The sequence below is a fragment of the Camelus ferus genome, chromosome 1, assembly GCF_009834535.1.
Source record: "Camelus ferus isolate YT-003-E chromosome 1, BCGSAC_Cfer_1.0, whole genome shotgun sequence".
Taxonomy (NCBI): domain Eukaryota; kingdom Metazoa; phylum Chordata; class Mammalia; order Artiodactyla; family Camelidae; genus Camelus; species Camelus ferus.
Genome location: NC_045696.1, coordinates 1,142,042 through 1,159,651, shown reverse-complemented (window position 1 = coordinate 1,159,651; position 17,610 = coordinate 1,142,042). Strand labels below are relative to the sequence as shown.

The 17,610-nt window shown below is 62.4% G+C and overlaps 1 long non-coding RNA gene across 1 annotated transcript; it reads left to right on the top strand.

The window, feature by feature from the left end:
- Nucleotides 1–301: 301 nt before the first annotated feature.
- On the top strand, nt 302–2,280 carry LOC116666612. The gene is made up of 3 exons (XR_004323557.1): nt 302–1,206; nt 1,634–1,780; nt 2,140–2,280. It is a non-coding gene; the product is annotated as an uncharacterized LOC116666612 (long non-coding RNA).
- Nucleotides 2,281–17,610: the final 15,330 nt, after the last annotated feature.

Below are 17,610 nucleotides of genomic sequence, written 5' to 3'. Positions count from 1 at the left end.
GCAGTCATAGACACGGACCGTTCCGGCTGAACGAGGGAGTGGCCCGAGCGCCTCGTGGCTCCCAAGCCCTCTCCCCGGGAGCGGGGCCCAGGCGCCAGCCACAGGCCAGCCCGGACTCCAGGAGCCGGCACATGCCGCCCGAAGCTGAGGCTCCAGAGGGAGGAGACAGTGGTCCCTGAGCTGTCAGCACTCTGAACGGCCCGTCTCCTCGCCGTGCGCGTTCTGGGCACCCGTGAGCCCCTCCCGCTGGTAGATCTGACCAGTGATGACAACAACTGTCCCAGGGCCACTTCTGCATCACTCCTGAGCAGGGCAAGGACCCGGATTCACAACCATTGCAACAGAGCTTCAGAAGCTGGTGCGGGGAGAGCCTGGGGTCCCCTCATCACTCACGGCTACTTAATTCTGGGTGGAAATCCGGTGCGGCCCAAGTTAGCACTCTCCGGTGCGGATTCTAGTGCGAACTCTCAGTCCTCCCAGTGACCCCACGACGGGGGCTGTCATCCCCGTTAGACAGAGGAGGAAGCTGAGGCACAGGGAGGCCACACGGCCGGGAGGCCCAGCCTGGACTTGGGGCCCCGACTCAGCAGGCCTCCAGCTGCCCAGGAGGCTTCAAAGGACCCTCCAGGAGAGGGTGTGAGGGGCCCTGGCTGTCAGGGAAGGGATGGGGAGCTGACCTCCAGTGAGAGGAAGGGCTGGGTGTCCTGCAGCAGGGCCTGAACCCGGGCCAGCTCTGCAGACCCAGGAAGGCGCGCCGGGCTGGGTGCAGAGAGCAGACAGCTGCGCGGACGGGCTGGGGGCAGGGAGAGCGCTTGGAGGCAGCCTGGCGCCAGAGGCCAAACCGCAGCGAGTCCAGGCCCCAGGGGAGGCGGCACCACCCAGCCGCCCTCATACCAGACCCGGCTCACACTCAACAGCCTCATCATGAGCTTAGGAACAGGCGAGCCACGATATGTGGGGTCCAACGAAAGGAGACTTCCACACCGTTGTGAGCTTTACAAGAGGATTGCAGGCAGTGGAGCCTTTGCCCGCGTGGAGGATGAGCGATGGAAAGTTCCCTGGGTTCAGCTGTATTATGGAAGGCCTGTGGGAGGCAGCCGTGAGGCCCTGAGAGACCCTGGGACCCAGGCCCACCCTGCCCGGCCTCCTGGGCCCCGCCTCTGTGTCCTTGCAAGCGACAAGGACGCAGTGAGGGCTCTGCTGAGGGTAGGAGGACGTTACCAGGCGCGGCTCTGGGTGGGGTTGGGGCCCCTCTCGCGGGGGGTGGGGGGTGACGTTCCCGGTGTCGACTGAAGTACACTCGCAGCTTAAAAGCTCAGAGTCATGTTCTATTTGGCGGAAGGACTTGGGCCGGGGTGATGGCCTCTCAGGTGGCTCTGAGGGGCTGCTCCGAAGAGGTAGGGGAGGAGCTGGGATATATAGGGGCTTTACAACAAAGACCAGGTAGTTGGAACAATGACAAGCACCTGGCTATCTAGGGTCAGTGTCCTGTCCTTTCTTATTCCGAGTCCGCTCAGAGGGCACCACTGTGAGTGGCTGCAGAGGCCGGGCTGCAGGCCTGGCCCCACTGAGGGGTGGCGGCAGCCGCTGATGACTGGGTTTCAGCCTTCTTTGTTTACTGATGTGGTTGCAGCATTTTAGTTGACACCAGGAAACCCAGGGAAAGAGGCCACGGGGCCTCTGATGGCCGGGCCCGACTTCCTGGGCAGAGGGATCGCAGAAGCCAAGGGCGCCCTTTACCATGAAGACCATCCGGGAAAGAACCCTTCATGAGCTTAAGGTGGCTGTAAAATTTACCTTCTACCTAAAAACTAGAGATTGTGAAGGAGAATTTGAGTGAAAAGGACACTGAGGACAGGCAGCAAGGCGGTCTGCTTCTCCCTGGGAGTGGAGTGAGGGGGCTGGGGGGCATCAGAATCCCTTCTGGTGGAAACCCCCTGCCCACATCCCCAGCTGAGGGACCCTCCCCACGGCTGCGGGGGCAGGCGTCCCCTCCCACCCTGCAGCGAGGACAGCGGCGAGCACCTGGCCCAGAGCTCGGCGTGTGTGGCCCAGGTCCCCAGGCGTTTGATCTGAGAGGCAGGCCAGGGGCAGCGAGAGGGGAAACTGAGTCTCTGGGTGGGGCCTTCATTCCTGCAGATCAACCCAAAGGTACGCACCAGGTTCTGAATGCACCTCCAGCCCGGAGGAGCCACGGCTGTTCCATCGCTGACTGCTGTTTGATCATCATCACGTCTTTTGATCGACTGCTTCTCCTGTGTCTGCGTTCCCTTGCTTCTCTACTCAGTAACCGCTTGGGCCTGCTCCGTGCAACGCAGGGGAGGCCTCGGAGACCAGACCTTTTTCTGTAAACAAAAGCAGCGGTGGCGGGGCTTGCATGCCCAGGAGGGCCCTGCAGGCCCCAAGTCGGACCCCGACAGGCCCCACCAGCCACGGGGGTGACCGCCGGGCATTCCCACCTGTCCGGAGACAGGGCAGCCCCCTGGCTGTCAGGGTGGTGGGGAGGGGGCGGCGCTGCCGGGAGGGGCTGATGTGCCCCCTCCCCGTGTGCCCCGCCCCCGGGAGTCCTTACCTACCGTTTCCTGGGCAGGGGGAGGGGAGGCGGCTGCAGAAACACCCCGAGCTGGGCCCTCTGAGCTTGGAGTGGGGGGAGGGAAGCCAGGCGACTGGGCCAGGACCGAGTCACAGGATAGGCTGCGGTACCCTGGGCGGCCTGGAGGGCGTCGGCCGCGGAGGGAACACGCCCTGCGGAACCGTGGAGCCGCCGCCAGCCAAGCTGTCGGTTTTTCTTTCATCAAAGTTTCCTTCAACATACTTTTCCTTAAAAACCCCAGTCTGGGGGGAGGGTGTAGCTCAGTGGGAGAGCACGTGCTTAGCATGCAGGCGGTCCTAGGTTCAATCCCCAGTCCCTCTATTTAATAAATAAATTAACTAAGTAAGTAAATAAGTAAGTAAACCCAACCCTCCTCCCCTCACATAAACCCCGTCCGGGTTTTGGGTCGAAGAAAATCAAGACACCCCGCCCCAGACCCTCCACTGGGGCACAAGGGCCGGGTTGGGCTGAAGGTGACTGAGAGCCCAGACTGAGGAAGGGCCCTCTGCCTGCCCTTTCCAGCCTGAAGGCAGAGCGTGCACTTCCCTTTCACAAAAAGAATTTCCACTTGTAAGGCTGTCCTCGGGGGACGACTCTTGGGCTGGAGGCTGCCAAACAAAACTCACTCCACAACCCTTGTTTCCAAACGTTCCCTAGTTTCCTTGCCGCCTTCCCACACTCACCCCTTCGACCCACACCCGTTCCTCTTCCATAAGCATCCCCTTCCTTAAGATGGTATATAACCACCGCCACCACCCACCCTGCCTCTCCGGAGTTTTCTGCGATGCCCTCCTTCCCCACCACGTGTGCATGAAATAAACCTTTTCTCCTGTTAATCTGGCTTTTCTCAGTTTAATTCACAGGCCGCCAGGACTGAACTTAAGAGGGTAGAGGAAAGGCTTTTTTCCCCTCTCCTGCAGGATGTTTAGGGACTCATACAGAGTTCGTCTTGCTTTAAATTCTGAGAAATGCTCGAAAATCTTTTTTAGATTGTAGCAGCCCCCTAGGCTGGACAGGCAGGGTGTCCCATCAGCCAGTGGGGTAACAAGATTAGATGTCACCTCACTGTCCACACAGATGTTCTACAAGGTTGTCCTGACTCACAGAACTCTCTTCTCAAATTACCCCAAAGTGCCTCGTGTCACGTGACTGGGGGTTCACTTCCAGCTTCTACAGGAGAAGACGCACCGCAGGTGACCGGGCAGCGGTGGGTGGACGCTCCTTCCCCACATCCTGCAGCCGACTGTGCGGCTCTCCATCCACAGTACCCCTCCTCCACCTGAGTCGCCCTTGCTGGGCGTCCTCGTCCCCTCCCACACCCAGGGCTGGGATCTGGGGAGGCAGGCTTTGTTGGATGTGTTCACACTGGTCTGTTACAAGGAGTGCTCCTGAGTCTCTTTCTCTGGCAGGAGAATGGGGGCTGGGAGAGCGGCTGGACAGCAGGCCCAGGCCGGCCTGACAGACCTCGCCAAGCCTGGGGATGCAGGCACGCGGCTCCATCTCTCAGGGCTGCGGCCCCCAGCGGCCCCCTTGCGGACTCTGGGTTCTCCCTCTGCTTGTCCTACAAACATCCCGATCCAGTCCACCCCCTCGGGGGGGGGGGCTGCCCGGCCCCGTGGGTTGGCCAGTGGGGCCAGGAGGGCAGGTAAGAGTTCTCTCCCCGCTGAAAATAAGAGAAGAGGCTCCCCTCTCCCTTTCCAGAAGGGCTTTCTCAGTCCTTTCCAAATGTTTGTAAATCTTTTTAATGGCCTCATAATCCCTGGCCAGTCTCACAACTCAGGAATGTTTCCTGCAGGCCTGCAGCCAGCTCTCTAAGCTGCAGTTGGAGGAAGGTGACTGCACACCTCCCCTTTCCTGGGAGGGGACTCAAGCTGCAAATCCTTCTTATGTAAAAGAATCTGGTTTCTCTCTGTCTTTGTCGTGGCTTCAGCAGTCACCCGTGATATGCGACGCCTTCTGGCTCAAAAACAGTAATGTGTTTTCTCTGCTGCCTTTATGGAGAGGGTCTCTGGGTGGTTTCATTCTAGCCCCCAGGAAAGCCTCAGCAGTGGGAGGAGAGAGGTATCAAGGCATCCCCCTCCCTGGTCACTCCCTCGGGCCACAGGCCCAGGCGGAGCCCCTCCTGTTGCCACCTGCTACTGTAGCGGTCCTTGTAAACGGCCTCTGCCAGACACCCTCCCTCCTGGGTGTGTCTCCCTCTGCTGGGCACCCACCCCTCACAACCAAGGGAGCGCCTTTCCGAAGTGGTCCTGCGCTTGGTCCTGATGGTTGGAACGGCCCAGGAGACGGAGGGCCGCACAAAGAGTAAGGGGCTCCAGGCCCTGGGGCAACAGCACTCCCCTCAACCCCACCCTGCCAGCCCACCCCCGACACGCTCTGCTCGCTGGTCCTCACAGCTCCCCGGATCCTTCCCCACTGCTCCACCCACACGCCAGGGGCCCCGGGACCCAGGACCCCACCTGTGCCTTTCTGTCGTCCAGGGCACAGACTTCCTTTCCTGTCCACACGCCCTTTGAAACCCTGATGGGTCAGCAGTCGTGACCAGCCATCCCCACTGTGGGATGGACAGTCCCAGGCAAACCCTGCCACCCTGGTCACCCAGTTGGAGCTCCACAGGAAGCCGGCCGGCTGCCTCTCAGCCTCCTCGACCAGACCCCTCCACGCAGCCTGACCACCCCTCACCTCAGGGCCCCCTCACTTCCTCGGGTCTTTGGTTATAAGGGGCAGAAGATGGAGAGGAGGACCTTCAGGAGAAGGACCACCCACACCAGCCTTGAGAGCCACGGTGGGGTACCAGCCTCACCCCATGCACACGTGCGCACGCACACGTACACACGCTCACACACTCAGGCACGCCCACACACGTGGATCTGGAATGAGTGGCGGGGGCGGTGTGCCCACCTGGCCAGGCGCCGTGGGAGCTGGCGCAGAAGCCCGGGAGGAGCCCGGCCGTGGGAGGAGGGCATGGCTGCTGCCGGAAATGATGGCGAGAACAGAAGTCCCGGAGACTTTGCGGGAGACTCGGGTGGGCCTGGGCTTCCCACGCAACTGGGATGCGGGCAGGGAGCCAGACAGGCTCTCAGTCTCCAAGGTCAGGACGGTGCAGCCATCTGAGCCCCAGCCCGCTGTCCAGTGCAGGCAGGGCTTGAGCTGCGCCCTCCCCCACCAGGCTGGGCCCCAGCACCCCCAGGGCTGCTCCAGTTCCCAGGCCCCCTGACCGGCCCGGCCAAGCTGCTCTGAGCCTGGAGGCTGCCAAGCGCATCGCCCCTCCTCGCTAGCCCCGCCCCCGGCCATCACCTTACACTCTCCCCCGCCCTCGGGCTTTCCCCCGCCACGGGTCATGAATGACCTGCATCCCTGGAGAACTGGGGGCGGTGGGGAGAGTCTGACTTCCTCCTCCTCCCGTCTGTGTGCGGCGGGTGGGCCTGCGGGAGACGCCCAGATCGCCCCTCGCCATCCCGCGGGTCTGGACCATGCCCCTCCATCTCCCCAGGCACCAGTGGGAGCCCCTCCCCTGAAGCAGCTGGCCCAGCCACGCGCCACTGCCTGCAGGTCTTATATCTCAAAGGGGACCCACTAGCAGGCCGCCCCCCTCAACCCCCTACAGGCTGCAGGCGGCAGGAGCGAGCCAGACACAGGCCCCGGGGCCAGGCAGCGCTGGGCCCCTCGGGTCGCCACCCCGTAACCCGCGCCTTGAGGTTCCCCTGCCCAGCCACGTCACAGACAAGAACACTGTGAGAGGCAAGCCGACGCGCACAGGACTCTCGCTTCTCCCGTGGAGGACAAAGCCACGGTGTCATGGAGGTACGCGCGAGTGGCGTGCGGAAGCAGGTTGACTTTGACAGAGGGAGGGTCTCTGAGCGCTGAGGGTCCCATGGAAACTCCCCCGAACACTCAAGATACGAGGAGCTGGGAAGACAGCCCCCCACGTCCTCCGCCGGCCACAGACACCGAGCACCAGGGCGCAGACGGCAGCTGCTGGCCCGTCACCGCCGGTGCCGGCGAGCTCACATTTCAAGGCACTTCTGAGGCCAGGACAGTGACTCCTGAGCTGGCGGGACAGCCCCGTGCGGGGGTCACTTGGGCATCAGTGAGTCTTTCTTTACTTTCCACTCCTGCCACCAGCTCCCTCACAGGCCCCTTTTGGGGGAATCCTCAGGGATCACACCTCTCCTGGGGGATTCTGGGCTCCTCCCCTCTCGGGGTCTCCACTCCACACTGGGTGAGGAGGCAGGAACACGCCCAGTGCTCTCCGTCTCCACCGGCTTCCGGGTGGGGCGTGGGGGGTGTCCTGTGGCCCCAGTATCTCCCCCCACCCCCAGGAGCTGGTGCCAACGCTGTGTGCTCCCACGTGAAGGGGGCTGCAGGCAGCAAAACCGAGCAGGAGCGGACGACGTGCTGGAAAACGCTTGAGCACTGAGAGCATCGTGAGTGCGGCTCTCCCGCGAGACGGGCAGCGAGCAGCTGGAGCCAAGCCGCACGGCGGGGCGACGGCTCACAGTGGTTCCGCCGGTCACCTCCATCCCCCCTCACGCGCAGGCAGGAGGGGTGGCCCCCTCCATCCCGGGTGGTTAGCAGATGGCCCTGCCCCGGGCCCTGTCTCTCGTGTTCACTGGCACAACAGTAGACTTGGCCCCGCATGGCCCAGGCTCCCAGGTGGCCCTTGGGGAGCATGGCTGGGCTAAGAGGCAAATCCCAGCTTTGTCATGACTCCGAAAGAACGTTGCGGGGATGGGACCCTTCACCGCGTCTCCAACAGCCTTCCGCTCTCCTGGGCAGCCCGCATGCCAGCCCCAGCCTGCCCCAGCCAGGCCCCCGTGCCCCGACCGCCCGTCGCCGGGCTGCGGGGCCTCCCCAGCTCTCCCTGTCTCCTTGTTCACAGTCCTCCCTCCTCCCTCCCCTCAGCTTGGGGCTGGCCCTCGTCCCTGGGGTTGATGGCCCAGGACACGTCTAATTGATGGTCAGTGAAAACGCTGATGGGGTGATTTTGTCTGCCTGCGGCCCCGAGACGCTCTAGGCACCTTCTCACGGGTTCCCCGTGTAATGAGAAAAAAGCTAGAATTGGGACGTTCAGACTTTGGCCGGCCTCCACGCATTGTTCATGCTTCAGCTCCCAACTTCCTTTGGTTCCAAATGAGCAGAAGTTCGTGAAGTCTGTTTACCCCATCGCAGGGCAAATGGCCCGTGTGATGCACATTCCTGGCCGCTTCCTTCTGGATGTGTTATCCGGACATCCACTCTTTCAGTCCTAGAGGCCAAGAAATTTCCATCTGCTCAGAACAGACAATTTAAAACACATCCTGACCGAAAGGAACTTATGACTCAGCAGAGTCCCCACGAGTGACTCACCAGTGTTGAGTAAATCTGGCCGTGACGCTTCTGGCACAACGCTCCTTCCTTTATTCACTCGCGGACTCCTCGCCAAGTGGCCGCTGGGGGCCAGGCACCATGTGGAGTGGCCCAGAAAGTCCCCATTCCCAGGAGTGCATAGTCCGGTGAGGGGAGAAGCCGGACGGTAATCATGAGTCCAGCTGTGGTCAGGGCTGGGGCCAGCGTGGGGAGTGGGGAGCTGGACCAGGCACCCGGGGCAAAATCCAAGCGGGCCGCCCTCCTGGTCCGGCCCCCGCTGCACCGCCCGAGGGGCACGTCCTCACGTCCTGTTCCTCGTGGGTGGCTGCTGCCAGCCGACTGTAGCCCTGCGAGGTGCGCGTGTCAGTGCCCGACTGTGTGCAGCAGTCTGCTCATTGCTGCCCAGCCTCCCATAGGACGGACACACAGCCACGCCACCGTGGACGCTGGAGTTGCTTCCTGCCTGCAGGATTATGGCCCTGCTGCTGTGAAAAATCTCGCGTGTCTTTGGGTGAACTTGATAGGCACCTCCGTGGGACACACACCAGGGAGCGGAATCGCTGGTTACTGGTGTGAAAAGTCCCACCTTAGAGGAGGGTGACCCCTCGTCCCCCGGAGTGGCTGGAACCGTCTGCCTGTCCAGCCGCGCTCTGTGAGGGCTCCAGGCTTCCCACGTGCTTGTCAACACCCGGAATTGTACCGTCGTTCCGTTTTAGCCACTCTGGTAGGACGGTGTTTCGTGGTCTGACGTGAGTTTCCCTGAGTCACGAGGCTGAGTGCCTCCACGTGTCTGTGGGTCTCCCCCAGGGGAGGGACCGTTCAAGTCCATGGCCACACGTCTACCGGGCCGTGCCCCTGGGTCTGGATCCGGAAGCGCTCTCCACGTGCCCTCCCCACAAAGCCCCCGTTGGCTCCGCTCGCTCGGAAGGTCACACTTTCCGTGAGGTCTTCATGACGCACACCTTCCCTGGCCCGTTTAGGAGACCGTGATTTTATGTCTCCTCTCGCCATGTCCCTAAATCTTCGTTGTTTGACCTTTCAGCCTTAGAGCAACCGTCCGCCTGGAATTGCCGTGTGAGCGTGACGTGCAGCGAGGTGCCATCTGAGGACAAGACCCCCCGCCCCGCCCTGCGTGTCCCCCCCACCGCCCCCGTGACACGGCCCTGCTCGGCGCGGAGCGGCCCTGGCTTCCTTGCAGCCCGTGACTGAGCGGCACGTTTCTGCGTCTCTGCCTCCACCCTGCTGGGATTCGAGATGGATCCCTGACACGCAGGGTGCCCGAGGTCTTGTTTCCCTTCTTCCTCCGGTCTGACAGGTTTTGCTCGGTCGGCCTCAGTGGGATTCTGACGTACCTGGAGCTGCGGCCGCTGCCCTCCATTTGTCTCCTCTGCTCTGTGTCCCTTCTCTCTCAGTCCCTTAATTATCCTCTTTTTAAAATGTTACTGCCTTTAAAGTTATCCCACACTCTCCTCTCTGTCCTGCTTGCGTGCGTTCTGGCTGCCCTGCGCACGCACCCCCCTCCCCTGAGAGCACAGCGAGTCTCGGGGACGGTCGCGCGTCTAACGGAAGCTGGTGCCTTTGCTTCCTCCAGACGGTGCGGAGCCGTGACCTCCTGAGTCCCACTCGAGCCCTGGGAGCAGAGTGGCCCCCGCCCCGGACGCCCACGCTCCAGTCCCCAGAGCCCATGAACGTGTTACCTTCGTACATGGTTGTGTCTAAGGTTTCGGCTCTAAAGATGCAGAGGCTGTGCTGGGTCACCTGAGTGAGTCCCACCCAAGCGTGGGGGCCTGGGAGCAGAGGACCGTCTCTGGCTTCAGTCAGACATTCAGAGCAGGAGAGGGGACTCGGCGTGTGCTGCTGGTTTGGGGACAGAGGGACGGTGACAAGCAGAGCCGAGCCGATTCCAGAAAGGAAGGGGACATCAGCCCTGCGCTGGGGGGACCTGAGCTCTGCCGGCAAGAGTGAGCCTGGATGGGACGGTCCCCCCAAGGCCTGGGACGGGAGCGGCCCAGCCGAGCCTCGACCCTGGCAGTGCCAGACCCAGCTGGGCCGCCCCAACCTTGGGCCTTCGAACTGTGAGATGAGGAGCTCTCGCTGTTTTCAGCCACATCCTTGTGGTGGCTTCTCACACAGCGGCAGGATACAGACACCCCGCCGCCTGCCTTTTCTCGGCTGCAACCACGACACTGAGCTGCACAGGCATCTAGGCCCACGGCGCTCCCGGCAGCGTCTCCAAGCTGCGCCCTGCGCCCCCTCCCGTTTCCACGTGGCTCTACGTGTCGTCACCAGGAAGGCCCAGGACCTCTCAGCTCAGGCCCGCTGGAGACAAACTCCCTCCAGTTTTGTGTGTCTGAAAATGTCTTCAGTTTGCTCACATTTTTGCAGGTATTTTTGCTGTAAGCCACTTGCTAATTGTACAATAATGTAAATTAGGATGTTGTTAACTCTCAGCCCAAAGAATAAATAAATGCCCATGAGTCCATGTGGATTTAGATAAAGGCCAAGCATATAAACAAGCAAGGGAGAAGGGGCAACTCCTCCTCACAGTGAAACGCCTGCTACTAAATGTAGAAGGAATTCGGGAAACTGGGGACTCAGCGTTGTGACCCTCCGGTACGACTGCCGCAGCCAGGCTGTACTTGCGCTGAAAGCTAAAACCAAAAATCAAAAAGAAAGGAAGAAATTCACTGCATTAGAAGCAAGAGAGGTTGAACAGTATCTGACTAATTTAGGCTTGGCCTTCTGGGAGAGCCAAGTGACTTCTGAAAGAAAACAAAGTCAGCGATGGGACTAGGGTTGTTTGAGTGAGTAGTCTGCATTAAAAAAGAAGCTAGAATCAGCGGTCAGACCCTCACAGCAAAGCAGGATATTTGCACAGTTCAGCTGTCAAGCACGGTGGAGGCTCGCTGTGGGTCTGTCCCAAGACAGAGCGGGCGCCCCTCCCCGAGTGTGGGCTGCACGCGGCAGCACGGAAGGGGGAATGAGAGATTGTGTGCTGGAGACGCCAGCAGAGCCCCCGCCCGAGGGCCAAGTTTGACATCCCCGGCAATAAGGGACCCTGCTGCCCTGGTCCTCCAGTGTCATGTGCTGAGTGGTGGCCTTTCCGTAATCCGTCACCCCGCCATGATCGCGGGCACATGTCAGACAAACCCCCATGAGGGTCAGTCTGTGAGATCCCTAACCGCACTTCCCAGGAGCGCCCGGGTCACGGAACGCAGGAGAGGCTGAGAAACCGTCCCAGACTGGAGGAGGCTGAGGAGGTCCGACAGCAAGTGCGTGTAAGAGCCCAGAACAGAAAGAGGACATCAGTGAGCAGCGGGCGGAATCCCAGCAGAGTCTGTTGCTCGGTTCACAAGGTCGTGTCAGGGACCGTTTCTCAGTTTCAGCCATCGCGCCGGGTGATGTAACGTGTCGACATCGGGGTGCCCAGTGAAGGGGACATGGGGACACTTGGTGCTACTTCTGCAACTCTTCTTAGGATAGAATCTAAAGTTATCTCAAAATGAAAAGTTAAATAAATTAAAACCGCAAAACAATCCTCGGTTCGACCTGATTTTCTTTAAAGGCCTTGTTCCATTGTCTTCTGACTTCCATTGCTCCCTTAGAGAAGGCAGCCGCGAGCTTGGTTTCCTTTGAAAGCAGTTGCCTTTCTTCCTGCTTTTAAGATTTTCTGTCTCGGTTTTCGGCAGTCTGGCTCCGAGGCACGTGGGTGTGCTCTCCTCGCGTTTCCTCCCTCTTGCCTGGGCTTGCTGGCAGGCAGGGGTGCGCTGGCGGAGGACTCGGCTGCTGCAGGGCCCCCTCCTCTCTCAGACCAGCCCGGGCGCCGTCTAACAGCGGTGGCAGAGGTGCCAGACGGACACGCCCAGCTGAACACGTGCCCCGCGGGCTTCTGCCTGCACCGCACTTGCCAACGGCCCATTGGCCAGAGAGTCACACGGCTGGGCCGGTGTCGGGATAAAGGGACCCCAAGTCACACGGCGAAGGCGAGGACCCTGGGTGGTGAGTGTGGTCTGCCACTTCCATCCGCTCACCTCGCCCTCAGAGCGGCCCTGGGACAGGTGTTACCACACACTGTGGCTCCACAGAGGAGTTAGGTGGTGCCCACCGCACACACCAGTCTGGAGCAGGGCGGGGACCCAAGACCCCAGCCCCTCTCCCCACCCTCTGTGAGGGTCACACCCAAAATGGCCAGTTGAAAATGGCCACCCTTGCTTCATCCAAGTCCAAGTGTGAGGCCCCCACTCCCTCAACTTCCGCCGTCCCTTTTCAAACCGAGACCCTGGCAGCAGCATGCGGAACCTCTGGGTGGTCCTCACAAGGGACCCGCCCCCTTGGCTGGCCACGAACCCACACGCCTGCAGCACTCATGGCCTGAGGGTCAGGTCAGTGGATGTAAGAAGGGACAAGGCTCCACTGGTCCCCTCTCCAGGTCTGTGGTCCCTGCCCCTACCTGGCCTGGGCCAGTAGAGCCCTCAGTGTGGGTTTGGCTGTGGACCCCTCCCCACCGGAGCCCCTCATGATGGGTGGAGAACTCGGGAAGGGCCTGGCCAGCCACGTGGCCGGAGCCCCTGAGCTGAAGGCTGAGAGGCTGTGGGATGCAGGCCCCACCGTGGCCACTGCTCCAGAGCCCAGCCTGGCCTCCCACGGGACAGCGCGTCTGTCAGCCCAGTCACCCCATCCGCTGTCCCTGATGGATCCTGCCCCTCAGGAGGGGCCCAGCTCCTTGGCCACCAATTCCAATCAGCAATCCCTGGGAAAGGGGGCGGACCTGGGTGAGGAATCTGGGGAGATCCGAGGACCCCAGGAGGGCGGCACGTCCTCAGGACAGGACCCCCGGGCCCAGCCTGGGATGAGGCCCAGGGAACACACACGGAGCCACCGTGAGGGCAGGGCCCCTCCTTGGGGCGTAGGGGCCTCCGGGTGGGGAACAGCAGGTGTGGGGCGTCGGGACAGGGCCCCCCAGGCCAGAGGGAGCACTCCACTCAGAAGCATGGAAACCCGCCCAGGTTCTGAGCGGCTCGCGGTGGAGACGTGGAAGGCCCGGATGTGTGGCCTCCGCGGAAAGCCCCTCCTGCGACGGGCTGTGGAGGGGCCGTCGTTCTCCTCCCGTTCATCACCGACACTTGGGTTCATTATTGTGTTCTCTCTGACATCGCCGGGAGCCAATGTTTATTTGTTAAAGGGAAGCACACAGTGAAGCATTTGCTTTGTTACAAAGGAAAAGCCACATTCCAGGAAACACACAAAGGCCTTTACCCACCGAGGAGACGGTAAAGGGGAGCCCCCACCCCATCCCGCTCCCCACCCGAGAGCGCAGATGCCCAAGTCGGACCGAAGAAAGAGGCTCCGGCAGCCCCGGCGTCTCCAGTCCCTCCCTCAAGACTCAGAGGAGGAGGAAAGTCCTCATCAACAAACGCGTCACCCGAGCTGGACTCTTACTGGAAAGTTAAACTGACCACGTGGAAGGGCCCCCGACAACCCCCGCTCGAGGGCACCATCCTGGGGCCCATCCCGGGCACCCCGGGCCATTTTCACCCCAGGGCCACGGACCAGAGGACGGAGGCTGCCGGGACCTCCGGACCCCAGCTGGGCAGGACGGTGGGGCTGCGGTCTGAGCCCCCGCCAGGCTCACAGCGCTGGCTCCCTGAGAGGGCCTGACCCCGACCCCACCCAAATCCCCCACGCCCTCCCCCAGACCACCCACCTCCGCCCTCCCAGGGGCCAGGTGAGGGACCCCGCCACTCAGGTCACAGAAACAGGCAGAGCGTCCCTGAGAGAACTGCCGCCCGCTCCTTGGCCTCCGAGCTCGCCGGGCCCCGGTCACTCTTTAGTCCTGTACCGCCCACCGCAGAGTCCGCCCTGATTCCTGCAGCGAGAGGGCTGGGAGCTGTGGCCTCCCCACTCAGGACACCTGTCGACCCCTCGGCTTTGCCCCTGACCCCACCCCATCTCCACATCCCTTCCCTGAGCCCGTCCGTCCACCTGCTGACCTGTGTCCTCGCACGCACCTCCCCAACCCCCTCAGACCCAACAGACCCAAACCTGCCCCCCGTCTGCCCTCAGTCCGGCGTCTGCCCACCTGACTGCACAACCTCGGACACGTCGGCCCCTCAGGCCAGTGGCCCACCGGGGAGGTGAGGACACCGGGGGTCACACAACCACAGGCTGCAGACCCCCAGTGGCCACAGAGCAGGGTCGGGGCCTGGGCCAGCTTGCTCCAGAGCCCCTCGACAGACCCCTCAAATGGACCTGGGATTTCCACTGGGCGCAGGGGTGTTCCACCTGGAAAACACATGTTCATTTCCCCTTCTGTCTCCCCGACTTCGCCTCTCAGTCAGTGAGCTTCAGCGTCCTGGTGCCTGTGCTGGCCTGGAAACACCCCTGTGAGCCCTGGACGCCAGCCCCAGCTCTTCCCGACACCCACCTGTCGTCCGTAATCTGTCTGTCACCATCCACCCGTCTGTGCACACTCTCATGATCACGCTCGCTGTCACTGTTGCTGCTCTGTCGTGACAGGGAAGCGAGCATTTTCTCCCAGACACCTCGCCTCCTGCAACCCTGAGGAATCGATTCGCCAGAAGAGGAAACTTGTGCACCAGTGGCAAGGTGAGCTGGCTCTCCCATGTGTCCTCGGGGGCCCCGGACACCCAGGGCCCAGACGCCTCCCGTCCCCCTGCTCCCCGTCAGACAGGTGGGTCGGCCCCTTGCCCCCTGTGCCCCACTTGGCCTGGCCCCCAGGTTGGGGGGAGGCCTGGCTGAGGTTATTGGTCGGGGGCCCTCCGGCTGGGACGGAGGAGACAGGACGGGGCCAGGTGAGGGTGGGTCACAGCTGCAGAACGCAGCCCAGCATCACCCAGGACTCCGGCTCGCCCCGCAGGGGCCCTGCAGCAACCCCCCCACGGTGGGGGGGGGACGCCGCCTTGCTGCCCCTCCCCCACCCCAGTCAGGGCCCCCCCAGGGATGATGGCCCAGCTTCCAGGGCACCTCAGCCGCCCCTTGTGAAGCCAGATGGCCCTCCCCTCTCGCGGCTGTTGTTCTGGAAGTGGAGGGGGCGGCCCCCCCACTAGCTCCCACGGCTGGAGGTGGGGACGCACAGGCCTGGGAGCACCCGCCAAGGCAGCCGCAGGGTCCTGGGCTGGGGGTCTCCCTGAGCAAAGACCAGGCTCTCAGGGCCTGATGCGGCCCACGAAACGGTTCAACACGTCAGCCCAGGAACCAAGCGGGGCCCAGGCACCTCTCCTCCAGAGACTCCCCAGTGTGCCATCTGCCCACGTCCACCTCAGACCCACACAGTCCCCATCACTGATCCCCGGGTCCCAGCAAACAGGAGAGGAGGCTCGCGGGAAGGAAGGACACACGGATTCACCCCAGGACCAGAGAAGCCCAGGAGTCCACTGGCAGAGGCCAGTGGTGGGCAGTCAGCCCGATTCAGGGTAACTGGGAGCAAGATGACCACCCCCCCGGCCCTGCAGCCCAGCCCCTTCTGTCACAGTGCGGGGCCCCCTGTGGCCTGGTCCACACCTAGAGCTTCCCCATTCGTGTGTCCCCCACGGTCTTGATGCAGGGGAGATCCAACTCACCCCAAGGACAGGACACAGGCCCCGCTCCCTCGGGGACCAAAGAGGGAGGGTCCTGGCTCTTGCTGCCTCCTGCTGGTCACCACGCAGCAGGTGGACGTCCTGCGGCCGGTAGATGTCTGGTCACACAGGCCCCTGGGGCAAAGGGATGAGCCTCAAATTGAAGGCGGGGGTGGGGGTGGCATATAGAGGACGCAGAGATGGAGCAACTCAGCCAGGCGGTGAGCCGCGCCTGCGGTGACAGGAACCAGAGTCCTTGATGGAAACACACAGCCCTGGTCCAAGTCAGGGACCCTGTGTGACAATAAGGCCGCAGCAGACGCTCACTTGTCTTCCAGAGACGAGGCAGAGGGCAGTAAGGCACGCACAGGCACGGGAACCAGCGTGTCCCCGCCCCCCGGGGTGTCCTGCCACTGAGAGACACACCGGAGGCTTCAGGAGGAGCCTGGCTTCCCGTGGTGGCCAGAGCTAACTACCCTCCTCGGGCCCCACAGGAAGTGGCCGCTGAGTGGCCTGGGTGTCTGCCCTCCCTGGTGGAGGACAGGGGAGTGAGCAGCCCTGCGGGGACGTCCTCAGTCACGATAAGACCCCAGCAATCCAGTTGAACCATAAGAGATGCTCAGTGAAAAGTGTCCCCAAAGACCCCAAGCCCTGCCCCGTGGGCCCACGAACACGCGTTTACTCGGAAAAGGAGTCTCCGCAGATGGGATTGAGTTAAGGGTCTTGAGACGGGGAGACCCCCCTGGATTGGCCAGCTGGGCCCTAAACGCTGTCTCGAGTGACTTGGGGAAGGGAGGCAGAGGGAGCAGTGACAGAGAGGCGGGGCCACATGACCACAGAGGGAGGCAGGGGAAGGTGGGGCCGCGGCCACATGCCCGGGGCCGCCAGGAGCTGGGGAAGCCAGAAGGGCCGACCTGGGAGCCTCGGAGACAGCTGGGCTCTGAGACACCTCGAGTTTAGACTTCCGGCCGCCAGAAAGTGAAACAGTGAATTTCTGTTGTTCCAAGTCACCCTGTTAGTAACAACTTGTTGCAGCAGCTCCCAGACCCTCACAGGACAGAGAGATGTAAAGGGGACGGTCTTGGCAGAGCGTTGAGCGGGGAGGGGGTGCTGGGGGTGCTGGGGAGGGGCTGCGGCCCCTGTGACTCTGTGCCGCCCACGAACGGAGGGGGCTGAGGAGCAGTCAGGGCGTCGCTGCATCTGTCTGTTCCTGTCTCAGCCTCCCACACCACCCCGGCCACCAGGAGGGACCTACCAACTACAAGCCTTGCCCACTGCTGTCTGCTGGACAGGCCCTGTCCCTGCTGGGCCAGGACTGGCTTGATCTGCATTTGGCAGGTATCAAGGTGCAGAGGGGCGGCGGCCTCTGTCCCTCGGTCCCTCCCAGGCCCTGCTTGGTGTGGCCCCCCTTACTCTTCTGACCCACATTCCCCACTCCCCTGTGGTCTGGCTGGTCACTGGTCACTCCATGGAGATGGACACGAGTCAGTCCCTCCGTTGCACTGAGGCTGGGCATCCAGTGACCCCAGGATGGGATCTGAAGGAATCCATCAGCCATGGGGACAGTGGCGGTGAGCCTGAAGCCTGGCCCGTGCTATCCGAGGCTGACGGCAGTGGTGACGCACGGCGTGGTCCGTCCCCACCTCTGGCTGCGCCCCCAGCAGGTGGTGGTGCTCGGTCTACGTGAGATGCTCTCACCTTACCCTGCTCCATCGGGGGTCTCGCTCCCTCAGGTCCAGGGTCCTCAGCCCTGGCTGCGCAGTGGCTCCACCAGGACCACTAAGGTCCTCTACCCAAGACCTGGACCTTCCCTGTGGGCTGCCCGACTCTGGGGGCTTTCAGCTCCCAGGGGACTTCCCACTGCGCCGCGGGGCCTGAGCACCTGGCCAAGCTGGCTCCTGGCTTTAGCAGAGAGGGCCCAGGCGTGGGGCAGACGTACCACTGCCTGGACGGAGGTCTCAGCCCCCCCACTCCCTCCCTCGAGCTGCCTCTTCCTCCACAAAGGCAGATAAGCCCTCTCCGAGGTCCCCAGAGGGTCCATGAGGGCGTCTACACCCAGTGTATGATGAAGCTTCCAAGAACCAGAGCCGC